Source organism: Anopheles arabiensis, chromosome 2, assembly GCF_016920715.1.
Source record: "Anopheles arabiensis isolate DONGOLA chromosome 2, AaraD3, whole genome shotgun sequence".
Taxonomy (NCBI): domain Eukaryota; kingdom Metazoa; phylum Arthropoda; class Insecta; order Diptera; family Culicidae; genus Anopheles; species Anopheles arabiensis.
This window is the reverse complement of record NC_053517.1, coordinates 7,627,574-7,640,828: the sequence shown is the minus strand read 5'-3', so window position 1 is coordinate 7,640,828 and position 13,255 is coordinate 7,627,574. Positions and strand designations below refer to the sequence as shown.

Genomic DNA, 13,255 nt, shown 5'->3' with positions numbered 1-13,255 from the left:
ACTTTGCAAACCTAACCTTGACATTTTGAGCTACCACATTACCCAACGTACACACACACAATGGCCACACAAATATGTGTTTGACACCAAAATATTTGCTACAAACTCTCTCGGGCCTCGGCTGACTTTTACTCCATCCCCCTGCCCCTCTCGGTGTGTCAACTACCCACCCATCCCCATCCAGGACTAGTGGTGTGTGCGTGAGCGCGAGCCTGTCCCTTTCGGTGCTGTGGAAGCTGGCCGGTTTGCCAATCTTCAAGGAAAGGCCTGTACACTCCACACATCCTCGAGCGGGCGATGGAGATCCACGTTCCACGACGCGACCTGAAACCTGACGCTCGTTTGCTCGACAAACGAACACACATATTTGCTCAATCACTTACGAACAGGTACTCTTGGGTGCTTATTTGCGAATGTTATTAGAATTAAATCATGGTAGTAATTGGATAGAGACAGCCTGTCGCCCTGCCACCCCCTAGCCCAGCCCGCAGGCCTAGCTCAGGCCGTGTGCGCACCGACTTCGGCGTCGATTACGTTCGTGCGGAGCAAACAGCGCACGCCCTGGGACTCCCACAGATGGCCACCGCAGCCGTCGCACTGGCGAAATGTCTCTTTTCTCTTCAAGAAAATTAATCACAACAAGGATGCGTTTTCACCTGCAAGTGAATGGTTATTATCACGCAACGATAATCGGTGGAAAACACGCGCCGATTGCCCACAATTCCCTGGCGTGGCTGGCGTGGCCCTCACTTGAGCGTTACTCTCGCATAACGACCCTTTCGCCGAACGTGTGTAACAATATGCGGACAACTCCAGCTCAAGTACCTCCAGCCCAACGGTTCGTGGCTCGTGCAGTAAATGAACCTGTTACCGCAACGCATCGTTCGTGGGAATGTCGCTCGAAATTGTGGTGAATGATTCGTGGGAAAACTGTGGTATCGGAACAGGTTATAGTTTTGCAGCGGACCTAGGGGAGACTAACATGTGAAAATGTTAAAAATGTATAGCAGTAATATGTCCCGGAGGTCTTCATAAGGCGATTGATTATTGCTCATGATTTTTTCATGAATTTTAGGTTGTCAACTACAGTGTCTAAGACTTTCATGTTCACACTACTTCATGGGTGTTTTACATCGCTTGTTCATGTTGAAACAGGCACTTGCTTTCTTTAACAATGTTTATCAGTGTTGTCTCCTGTTGGGTATAATGAGCCGTAGATAACGAGCTGGCAGGTTTTGCTCCAACTGGAACTATCATGAATGAGTCAGAGGAAGGGTAGAGATTAAACATTTCAAAGATAACATTACAATCTTACCTTTCTCGTAGGTCTGGGATAATGTCAGGCCTCATCATTCCTATTCACACTATCTTTATTTGCGATTCTTTACTTTCTTTCATTAAACATGTTTTAAAGTAAATTGTAATGCATGCTCTTTCCGTCTACGCCAACCAGCAAATAATTCTGTATTTCCTATTACTTTAGCTAAACAATATAGATATCAAACACAGTGTAATAAAGCTTGCCATTTTCACGCCACCAAACAATACCCACCCACACCCTATATCGGTGTAACAGCACAACAATACACACCACCCGTGGCGCTCTATTTGTACTAGGTCCTTGCTATTGCTATTGTCGATCTACCCTTCGCTTCCCGGACTGGGCCAAAAGCCTCGAAAAACACCCACCCGCAGTGGAAGGATGCAGAAGCGGCAATTTGTTTCCCATCCTTAAGCATTTGCTTCGGTTCTTACACAATTGGCTGTATCCTTAAACGTTTATTAATATCCTGTACCCCTGTACTGTCTGCGTACACCGTGTACTCGAGTCGAGCTCACCCTCACCGAAAGTACCCGCGCTGTCGGTTTTCCCTTTTGCTACGGCAGCGCACGAGGTATACACACACGCGTACATACGCGAGGGAGAATTGACCCCTGCAGGGGGAAAACGCGTTCAACCTCTGCGCTACTCTCGGTCGGTACATTTTATTAGCATTCAGGAACCGCTTGGCTAGGGAGTGAGTAGAGCATGCTGGCCCGGAAGGGAATGAATTCGTTTTGTGGCTGGTTGCTGATTTATCGCTCCGGGGCCGGACCAGTCCAGGCATGGGCCGTTTTGGGGGAGGGTGCTCCTTGGAAGAATCACGGTAGATTATCACGCACTTCGGTCGGCAATCACGGCCAATGCCGTCGTCTTTCACTCGTCAATTTGGCTGAGATTTGCTCGGTGAAAAGGGTGGATTAAATTAAGTATTTGGCAGTTATTTGGTCGCGAGATGTCGGCGAAATTTGGTCGGGTTGAGTAGGCAGACAGCCGCCCGGGGATGATCCCTTTGAAGTGCTGGGTGGATCAGTGTTTGCCCGAGATTATGGAGCAAACTTGTAAAGCCCGGTGAGACACGGTGGAAGGATTCAGTTTTTGGTACAATATTAATGATTCATCGTGTCAGCAACGGTGAAATGGGGCGTTTGGAGTGTTCGTTGAGCTGTAAAGCTGTCGGTTATTGCAGTTTGGGAAAACGGTTCTGAAATCATTCATTGAGAGGTTTCCGTAGATTGTTGCCTGTCATACAGTGGCAAAAATATAAAGTTTTCAAGAATATGATACATCAAATTGTTTTGTATAGTATGCGTAGAGTGTACCAACTTGTTTTGCCTCACACAACATTCGCTACATGATATTACTTTCAAGTATGCAAATTAACCATGGCCTAAAGACCTTTTTCTCCCAAACTCGAACTACAGACCCTCCAGAAATGGTACCATTGAACATTCAGGCTGATTGTGTTTTTTGTGGAGTTTTAAAAGACCACTCCCGCTTACGGGAGTCACTTTCACATCGCTTAAACGGGACAATTTCCGTGACCTGCACCAAGACATCCCAACCCGAACCCATACGTCATGCGGCACGTACAGCGAGCATCCGAACTTCCTGTCCAACAACCTTAGCAAACAGAAAATAAAACATATCGGGTACCTTTTAGCAATATTTAAGGTCACCTCAATATCGTGCAACAATCAGGCCCATTGATCGACCGCATGCACACGGTACCGCAGCTGCAGCAGACGCTTGCCGCCTCTGGAGCATAGCGCACTCGGCTAACACGGCAACGGATCGGAGCGACATCGCGTCCTCCATCCGCTACGATGAGGTCAAACCGGAACGCGCAAAACCAAACACACAATTAATCTCCCGACTTAACGGCGGGCCATTTACCTGGGCCGGGTTGCACAAACACCCTTTCGGCCGGGCCGGATAATGCGAAGGGTTTATGAATGAACGTCTTTGACCGCGAAGTGCAGACAGAAGAAAGGCTCAGCAGAGTGCAGATCGCGTACGGTAGCCCGCGCATGCTGGGGAAGAAATTCCCAACCACACACGGGACACACCTCGGGGACAAGTCGTCGGTTTTGGATCGGTGAGCTAGCTAGAACCTCAACCTGGGTGGTCCTTTGTGGCTCGCGTGTCTAGAACATGATGCGCTGCGTCGCCCGAGCTTAAAAGCTCAATCACGTCCATTGTTTCGGGCGCGGTGCGCCTGGGAAAGGTACGTAATGATTCGAACAAGTGTCCACTTGTTCTGCATTTCACTGACGAATTCCACCGAGAGTGTGTCCTTGACGTTCAGATCCATCGCAACACAAACCGCTTCAGTTCGATCAAGATCGCTTGAGCGCTTTCAATCGAGACGCCGACCGTGGCCGTGGTCGGGTTCTGACTCTCAGAAGACTAAGCTGGCGGGACGCTACTCACGCTTACCCACGGAAGTAAACCGGTCAGAGGAAGGCTTTTTGTTTCGTCTCTCTCTCCGTTTCGATCCCCGGCATCACCTTTTATCTTGTGCATCTCGTAAAAGGCTCTTAACAACAGTTAACGCTACAAAGATACCTGTACTCCGGCGAGGGGGAGGCAAGCCGGAAAGCGCTGCGTACGTACAAAGAGGATGAGCAATAAAACATTCTAGCCCGTATCGTTGCTGTGTTTTCGTTATTTCGCTTCGAATAAATTCACACCCTTTCCTAAGGTGCGGACGGCAAGGGTCGGGGACGGGCTCTGGGCAACGGTCTGGGAGGTCCATTGGGCATTGGGCTGGGCCCTGTTTTGCGGATTGCAATCAATGAGATTGCCGCCCGGTACAGGTGCTCCTGGAGTGGTGGCGAGAGCTTGGTTGAAATTTGAGAAGACTGACGGACCGAACAAGAAATAACACAAACGTCCACCACCACAACGAAGCGGCGGAGCTGGAAATATTCCTTTTTAACAATCACATGTTAATTAAATTTGATAAACCCGTACACGCACTGGCTGAAATGTTCCATGTCGAAGGGTGAAAACGAAAGCTTCGCCGCGTGTTTGGATGCTGCTTTTGTGCGACCGTGCAGGCACATTGGACGGACGTATCGTCTGGGTTCGGTCTGATGAGTAGGTCACGGAAAAACACAGCCTTAGTTGGGCAGGAAGCTGAAGTGCTGCTGCTTTGCTGCCGTGTCAGGAAGCGAGATCTGCGCAGCCATTGTCCTGCCTTCAATTTCATGCGCCGTTCCGCCCGTTATTGTCCCGCTAAGTGGCCCTCTGCGTCTATCAATGCCTAAAAATAGAGCTTCCAGCGACTCTAAAACCAAGAAATAGACAAGAAAATAACCTTTTTTGTTGGCGATGGGAATAGGAATAATAACAAATTCCTTCAATATACGTCTCAAGAAAGTGCTCATTGAAAGAAATTCAACCGTGTCGGGGTCTGCAAAAAAAAAGGCCAGTAGCCTACGGAAGGGATTAATACTCCAGCAAGCACTGGAGAAGGGAAATTGAAAGAAGTTCTCCTTACCGAACGCATTTTCCAGTCTATTGAGCGTGTGCCGATTTGGCGGAAGGAGTCTGGACGTCCGAAACAAAACGGTACAACCACTCGCACTGTTGTGAATGAATCGGTTGGTCAGATATGGTTCCGAAAAGTGACGAATCTACAACAAAAAAAGAAACCAATCACCCATTTCCCAGTTGTCTTCCTCTAGCAGCGGTAAGCCGACCATCAGGGGCAACGGATTTGTGGGCAACAAAACGGGCTACTTTATTATTCATTATTCACAACCATTCCAAGGGCTAGAAAAGCTCCGGAACTGCCACCATGCTACAGGTGTTTCGGCGAACGGAAGGAAGAAAAAAAAACGGAAACTTCCACCCGTAACTTCCGCCCTACGAATTGGGTTTCGGAGGCCTATTGTTCTACCTCTGCTTGCTTGGCGGGTAGGCGCGTGCATGCCCGTGACTGTACTCACTGTACACCAATCCGACTCCGCTGTTGAATGGGTCCTTGAGTACCTGAAGTGTGTCAATATCATTATGGGCTTTAATCCTTTCAATGAGTTCCCTTAATGTGGTGGCCGTGGTCGATGTCGTTTGTTCATTTCCATCAATCTTTGGTGCATGCCGGAACGCAAAATGAGGTTTAATTTGAATGTTTTGTCCCAGTGCTTACGTGCGCAAACATTGGATGCAATAATCTTGTGAAGAGAGTTACTCTAGGCAAGGGACGCGTATGACAAACAAAACAGCGAAATAGATCCAGATAGCTTATCTTTAAATGAATAAGTCTAGTTTAATGTTTTCGGGGAAAACATAAAAAGGTAAACATCAATTCATCCCCAAAGTACCTTCATAACCGTGAAAATAATCATCTCTCAACACTGGAACCGTCCTCATGGACGAGTTTTTATCGGTTTCACTAACCAACCAAACTGTCCCACGGTTTCTTACCTTTGCAGCATAATTTGTTTGCCTCCGTCTTCGTTTGTCTCGTGCTTTTTTTTCTCTCCCTCGACCGACACGGCGTAGGCTTCTATAAATAAAGTCTTCTCCATCACGACGATGGCGTACAGGCAGTAAGTACCGAATGCCGAATGATGTCACTGCGCTTACACGGACTGCCGGGAGGCCGTGGCCAGCAAGAGTCACGGTGCTTGAAGGATCCAGTACGAACCTGGGTGGTCCTGGGTGGTGGAGGATATCACGGTCGAATGCAATCGGCAGTTTTGAGCACGTTCAGGGTGAGCGCAGTGAGCATCGTCGATCACTTCAGACTTTTCGCTCGGTGCAAGCGTAAGTGGGTAAAAGATATTGCTGATGCTCTCGATCAGTTGGATCTAGCACCAGTGGTGGCCGAGATGACAATGAAGGGTAAGTTAAAGGAGAAAATAATAAAATTAAGCATGATAATACGCAAAACATAAACCGTATAACAGTGTATAACAGTTTTCCGAATTGCCTTTATTATTATCAAGAGTAAGTACAATGTTCGTGGCACACTACGCACAAAAATGCCACATCATTCCATGTCACGTTCCATTCCATCCGCGATCTGTTCATCTATTCCTCCACAAACTGACGATCCTAATAGCTATAAGTCGACATTCTCGATCAGCCCTACATGCAATGACAAATCAGTTTTTATGTTGTGGTTGTTATTCTGTCGGTCACTCTTCCCTTCGCTCTTGTCACAAAGCGCTATCTTCTTACCGCACGATGGTCACATTATAATTGGGGCACCCTGGCCGAACCAAGCACAACTGTCCACCGTGTCCACCCTTCAAGCCTGGGTGCCTGGGTTTAGGTAACTGTCAATAGGTAAACACACGCACAGCAGACAATATAAAAAGGCGTATGCAAGGGCACTGTAATTGAATTGCACCTTTTGTGACGTACCGGATCGGTAGATAACTACATTCAGGCGGCGCGTTGCGTACAGGGAGAGGGTAAGCAGAGGATCCTTGGACGACCCCACGGTCACAGCAGCAGCAGCTGCACCAACTGTCAAAACTGACGGCCGGAGTTGTTGGTTGGTGTGACTTTTGACGCCAATAGTTGGGCTTAGGCCGGGGAAATCGAACGATAGATGTCCGTGCTGGAGGGTAAACCATCCAAACCAAACACGCTCATTGCATAAATGTCGTTGCCTTTCTACCTTGAAAATGTGTAATGACCAGCGAAACCATTCTTAAAGTCACACGACTCATACAACCGACACCTTCAGTACGGTGAGGGGTTTTTGTTTTTTCGGATCATTCCTACCCAAGCTGCACGGCGAGGTATACGAATGGTTTTGCGCTACCAAAAGTAAAACCAAAAAAAGACGAACCACACACAAAACACCAACTCCGAGACACAATATTTAGACAAGCAATTTTTATTCTTCCTCCATGTCTCATGCCGCACGGCCGAGTCGCTGTTTGTCCGATAAGCTTTAACAATGTTTATTTCTTAATTATTAGCTGTGATTTTTCGGAGGTGAGATGGTTGCTCGATGCGATGCGATGGGATTTATGTACATTTTCACTTACCTTACCCAGACGGAACCGCTTGCACGTCTCCCGTCCCCCCGGGGGCCATACCTCGTGCAGTTCCGTGTGCGACGCTTGTTTACTGCGGCGGCTTCGGCCGTCTGTGGCTTCGCTTTGGAAACGGCACTTTAAGGCCTTAAAAATCGATTTGGGGAATGCTTTTTTGTGCGTGTTCTTTCTTTAAGCTGCCTTCAAGCTGTCAGCTGGTTGCGTGGCAATGGGGGAAACGGAGACGCAACGAGCTGGAAGTGGCTTGCTATGTGATTATTGTAATGATACGATGATTTTTTGTGAACACAAACACATTTGCCGGAATGCCGGGAATGGAGAAAACAAACAACTAAGCAAACCCCGGTTGGCGAGTTAGGCTGCTGACCAAGCCACACTAACTAACGGGCTCTGCGGGTACTCATGAGTGCCTTACTAAATGCGATGCGATCGCGCGAGAGGGGCGAGATGTGACGCGGCTTAAAACGTAGCGTTTGGTTGAATTAGCTTTGCAAACAGTTTTAAAAACTCTTAGCTTGGTATTAAAACACGTTTGATTAGGTTACGGGGAAGCCAAACATAATTCGCAAATGTTTGGCTAGTGATTCAGGGTGTCGTAAATTAATCGACACACCTCCCTCCGCTAGTCCACCGATTTTCCACGAAATACCGATCAGCCGCAAAACAACAAATCAACAAATCTACAGAAATAGTATCAACGATCTTAAATACCGTCGGTGAACGGTTACGCACGTCTCGCCAGCTGCTGATAAAGCAACTGGTACGCATGTCGCGTGCCCAGAAAGATAGACCGGAAAGCGTCGACAAAAAGTGGCCCCCAAAAGTCACGCGCCACTTCGAGCGGCTGATAGACGGCAGCACAACTCGGTCAGTTATCGATTTAAAATTAGCCAACCTTCCTTCATAAAAAACACACACACACAATTCCAGCTATACCTCCCAGGGGACACAAATCAAATCGGTGCCATCAGCAAGAAGACAACTACTTCGACGCTACTGGTTGGTTGTTCACTTTTTTCTTTCTGTTGTTGTTTTGTGGTGGCTAATTTAACAAATAAAAAAAACCTGAACATCAATCGTCCATGTTTGGCGGCAAACCCAACGTTAGGTGTCGATCGGTTTTGATAAAACACCCATTATCGCTTACAACCCAATCAAATGTCACCGCCATAGATAAACAATGGAGGAGGCCAGAGCAAACAGCGAATCATTTTAAACCGGTTTTTTACAATCAGTTGTCCGGGAATCTGTTGTCGATAAGATAAATCAATGCCAGTGCGTTGCTTGGGACGAAAAAGCTTCCAGCAAGGCGGTGAGCTTTAGAATTGAATAGAGGCATAGTTTGGAGGAAAAAATATGGCTATTTCCAATTTCTATACATAATTACAAAGTTAAACCTACAAGAAAGACTCCAAAGAAAGATTTGTAGAATGGACCTAAAGCGTTGAAATCGAATCAAACGGAAACTATTTCACACATCCTCTTATCGTTCTATGGGTCATACGTGTTTGCCTTCAAACAGAAGCCGCAGAGCGCCACAAACAAAGCTTAAACCCAAGAAGCCTTGCACGATTTAATCTATCACGCCGCGTGCTCAGACTCAGAGCGGTAACGGATACGGATTCAAACTCCCGGACCTGGGGACGTGTCCTGGGTTCGCATCCTTCCGGTGGAGAACCGACGGTTCTTGAGGTACAGGCTATTAGAGCGCCTTGCTTGAATCAGCACAAACCCCTGCGGAAAAGGGGCTGACGATGGCAGAAAGCCTTTACCCGGAAACACCCGGAGCTTCCAAAGCGCTGCCGCGTCCCGTCACCTCTCGCCACAAATACACAACTGGCCGCCATCTCACAACAACGGCACCCGGGGTGTGTACAATAGTACGAATTCGATGACTAAGCTCCAATCCGGGAACGGTCCCGGATTGAGGGAAGACGGTCGCAGAAGGCAATACTTCTTGCCTGCCTTGGCAGCCATTTCTCGACAGCCTGCACGAACAAAGAAGACGCTGCGCAGAAGACGCTTCGATTGCGCTTGGGAAATGGCGGGACGGCGGCCTTTTGCCGCAGCAGCTGTCCTGGGTGTCGGTGTGAAGGCGAAATCTTAACGTACTTTCCTTACCGAGTCACCGAGGCACGTATTATCGCTATATGATACTTTCGGTAAACAACGGCAGCCCGGGCAAAGGCGAGGGAATCTGCGTCACGGCGCTCGGCATCTTCCCTATCTTCCCAGCACCGCGCGACACAAAGAACGAAATTGGGTTGCGTTGGCTTTTCGTTCGACAACACACGGTCGCACACTTATTCACACAAGCAGCACACAAACATACACACACACATTAACTCACGTATGATCATCTTCAGGGCTTTTGGGTGCTGTGCATACTGTGCACCCTGAAACTCACCCCGTGGACCCGCTGGAATGCTGTCCCGTACCGGCAGCTTTGATTCAGATTCCGTCCCCGTTCTTATCAGCTCCGCTAAAACCCAATCGAAATGCGGGACCAGTCAAACGTTTTCGGGAATGAAGGCACGCATTATACGCATCATAAAATGGCGACCAGCTGGTACCGGGGCCCGCTGGCTTTACCGTCACCCGGGAAAACAGTCCCGGCAAGCGAAGGAAACGGACCGACGAACGATGATGACCTTATCCTTATTCAAATGTGTGTTGCTCGCGGGGCCAATCGGGACGGCCAATGGGGTGGGATGTAGATTGTGTGAGCAAATACGTTCGGCTTCGCTTTCACGGGCCGACTTTAAAACCGATCCTTCCAACCGTCCCGAAACCGCCCGGGATCCCGGGTAATGTGTCGACCGTCGCGCGTTTTCGACGCCGCTCGCTCGCTCGGTGCGTTGGCCCTTCGCCTGGCAGTGTGTCTGTGTGCACAATGATAAGCGGCGCAAAAGATAGAACATAGAACGTGGAGGACAACGGCGGCAAGAACGGCTGATAGTGGAGGTTCGGTACGTGCGGCAACACGCTGGTTTGTTAGGGATTTGGACACCGGAACATTGTCATCGGCATTTCAGTGGTGGCGGGATGTCCGTGGCGTGAACGAGGGCACAGGCGAGGGGAGAGAGAGAGAGTAGGATAATTTAACCCAGGGTGAATGATGATGGTTCATTTTCCGTGCGACGCGTTGCATCGTGTGCCTCGTGGTTGGGTTCCCGGAATCGGATGATAAGCGCCCTCTCTGACTGCATGGCGGAACCGGCTATCAGCGCTTCTTGAAAAGAGGAAGAAAGAAGCGAAGCAGATTGGATGATGTGATGCGTTGTTCGTTGTTTTTGAGCGTAGAAATGGAAGATGGAACTCGGTGAAGTCATTCCAATGGAGTACAGGCTTGATTACAGGCTGTTATTGGGAATATGGTGCCTTATATTCAGTGGCGGATTTAACGGTGCGCGGACTGAGCGGCCGCGGGGGGCCCCGTCAATGTAGGGGCCCCGAGTAAGGAAATTTCAGCATATAGAACAATGTGTACAGTAGTGTCAGCAAGAGCTTCTGTGCTTGTTAGGGGCCCCATGGATGAAGGGACTCATAAACTATAGGGGCCCAGTACAGGGATTCTAAGCACCCCCCCCCCGCCAGCAAACCATTGAAGTGTGTTTGATTCAAAACCTAATGCAACAAGATGCCTAACGCTCGACACCAACCGGGGGGCCTCCGCTCCTTTTAACGCTTAGGGCCCCCAACACCCTAAATCCGCCACTGCTTATATTTCAAAAACCATCTCTGAATCTGGTAGTAGCTTCGTCAAGAATTTTCTTGATTATTTACATATCCGATTGATCTTTCAAAGCCAAGCTTGTGCCAATTTATAGCTTCTAGATAAGAGAGACTTAAACAAGCAAAATATTTTATGTGAGAATGAATCTAATGAACAAAGTCTTCAGAGATAACTACTGTCTATTTTGCATGAACTTTCTATTCTTATTGGCTTGTCTATTAAGAGATTGCTCTGCTCTGCTGAAGAAGTATGGAATGTTAGTTATATTAAATCCAAGTTGTATCATGATTATTCCAAGCTCGCAAAGGAATTGTCCAAAAGTATGCAATAATTGAGCACTTATTCAGAAAGTGGTCTCTATGTTCTGTGTATTTTACTGTTCAATGGACACAATGTAAGCCCTTGCGGTGTGAATACAAAAATAGTTAAGCGTAAGATGGTGTTTTAGGTCATTTATTATGGTTTGAATTTAAGTTTTGACTAGTGCCTTAACAAAAAAGTATGGATTTCATAATCATACATAAAGATTTTCCGTAAAACAATTCAGGTTAACCGTATCATCACATTTTTGAAGAGAGATTGGAGTTTATAATGATCTTCCGATACTACCTGAAGTTTCCTGTTTTGTTTGCATGACTGTATTGAGTAATCCAACTGTCATTAATATATATGTGTGATAGAACTTAAAATATGAACAAAAACTATGTTTCAATGACAAAATAAAAACTCATTACCAATGTTTTACACTTCTACAACACAACGCAATTTCTGTAACAGAAGCGTAGCCAGAAGTGTGGCGAAAACCCTCAGCCTGATCAGCTATTCAATTCTGCCGTCGCGTACAGTATGACGATGTAAGACCCGCACCCTGAACGACCTCATGCCTCATGGTCCCGAACTAATCCCAGCCCCAGCTACTCTCGCGACAAGGAAATGGACTCGAAGAGTGTTACAAAAAAAAGAAGAGCAGCCATTTAAAATTAAATAAATAAACTATTCCACCGATAAGATAAGGGGGAAAAAAGCGTATACGCGAACACAAACTATCGTGCACACTTTACTTACCATCTCAACACGTTCGACCGACAGCCGGTCACACCGGGGCCGCGGCTTACTATCGCCCCGGCACATTCGATGGCGAGGCTCGAACGGCGGGGGCCTTGCTTTACGGCCGTCGGGCAACAGAATGAATGGGACCGTGTGCCGTGTGCCGCGAATCGCTTCCGGTGTTTGATTCGGGTTTTAAATAGCCGCTTTGGCCGGCTTTTGCGGAAGCACAGACTTTCAGCACGAATTTGCAAAACTGTTCCCGTGCACGATCAGCCTTTCGTGGCGTTGGAAAAACTTTTCGTCACGATTAAGGCGTTTAAAACTTTGCAACACACCGCCCTGTAGCACACCACTGTCAAGTGTAGTTTTATTCACCACCAGAACCGGGGGGGAAACACCTTTGCCGTGTTGTAGCTGCTTCCTCCGCGGTTACTGTATCGTACAGCGGGAGCCGGGTACGCGATTTTCCTGCCGCGACCGAGTCTGTCACCGTAAAAATTGTCACTACGAGTGCGGTTGGCGTCTTTTCCATCGATAAACTGTCAATTCTTCGAAGCGGGCAAGGCCTGCCACTAGCCGGCCAACCGTGCTGAGGGCTGTCGGCCGCTGTGCAAACGGTAACCGACCGGGCCTCATCATCACCCGGGCGACCGGATACAGCCATACATTGCTCCGGTTTTATTTTTTTCTTCTGCTTTTTGCACGCCACAGTGGAGCAGCCTGGGCTGGGAGGCGAATCGAAGGAGGCGTAGTGGCTGCCAGGAAAAGCGGCTTGGATTTCTCTTCCAAACGCTGCACGCGTGTGTGTGTGAGCGAGGATGTTTTTCCACCACCCCAATAAAGACAGCCATTTTCCACACAAACACAAAGCCCAAAGGTGTACGTGCATCCAGGGGTTTGTATGTCTGTGTGTGTGCTGTAGTCGTGTGGCATTATAAGGGTGGCAAGCTGGCAGGAAAAGCTTGGCGTCTTTTCCACTCAATTCGCATGCGTACGAAAAGGTTCATCTTCCATCTCTCTTCACCACGCGCTGCAGGGAACCGGGAAAAGTCCCTCCACAACACCGTGCGTGTGCATCACTGTGTGTCTGTGTGAGAGAACGAACATGAAATTCACCCTCCAGCA

General features: G+C 48.1%; 1 long non-coding RNA gene across 2 annotated transcripts; it reads right to left on the bottom strand.

The window, feature by feature from the left end:
• Nucleotides 1-1,433: 1,433 nt before the first annotated feature.
• On the bottom strand, nucleotides 1,434-13,014 carry LOC120898688. Of its 2 annotated transcripts, none has more exons than XR_005738689.1 (2): nucleotides 12,146-13,014; nucleotides 1,434-10,573 (listed from the first exon to the last, which is right to left on the bottom strand). It is a non-coding gene; the product is annotated as an uncharacterized LOC120898688 (long non-coding RNA). The 2 variants fall into 2 exon arrangements; XR_005738688.1 differs by having other exon boundaries at nucleotides 1,434-10,576; nucleotides 12,146-13,013.
• Nucleotides 13,015-13,255: the final 241 nt, after the last annotated feature.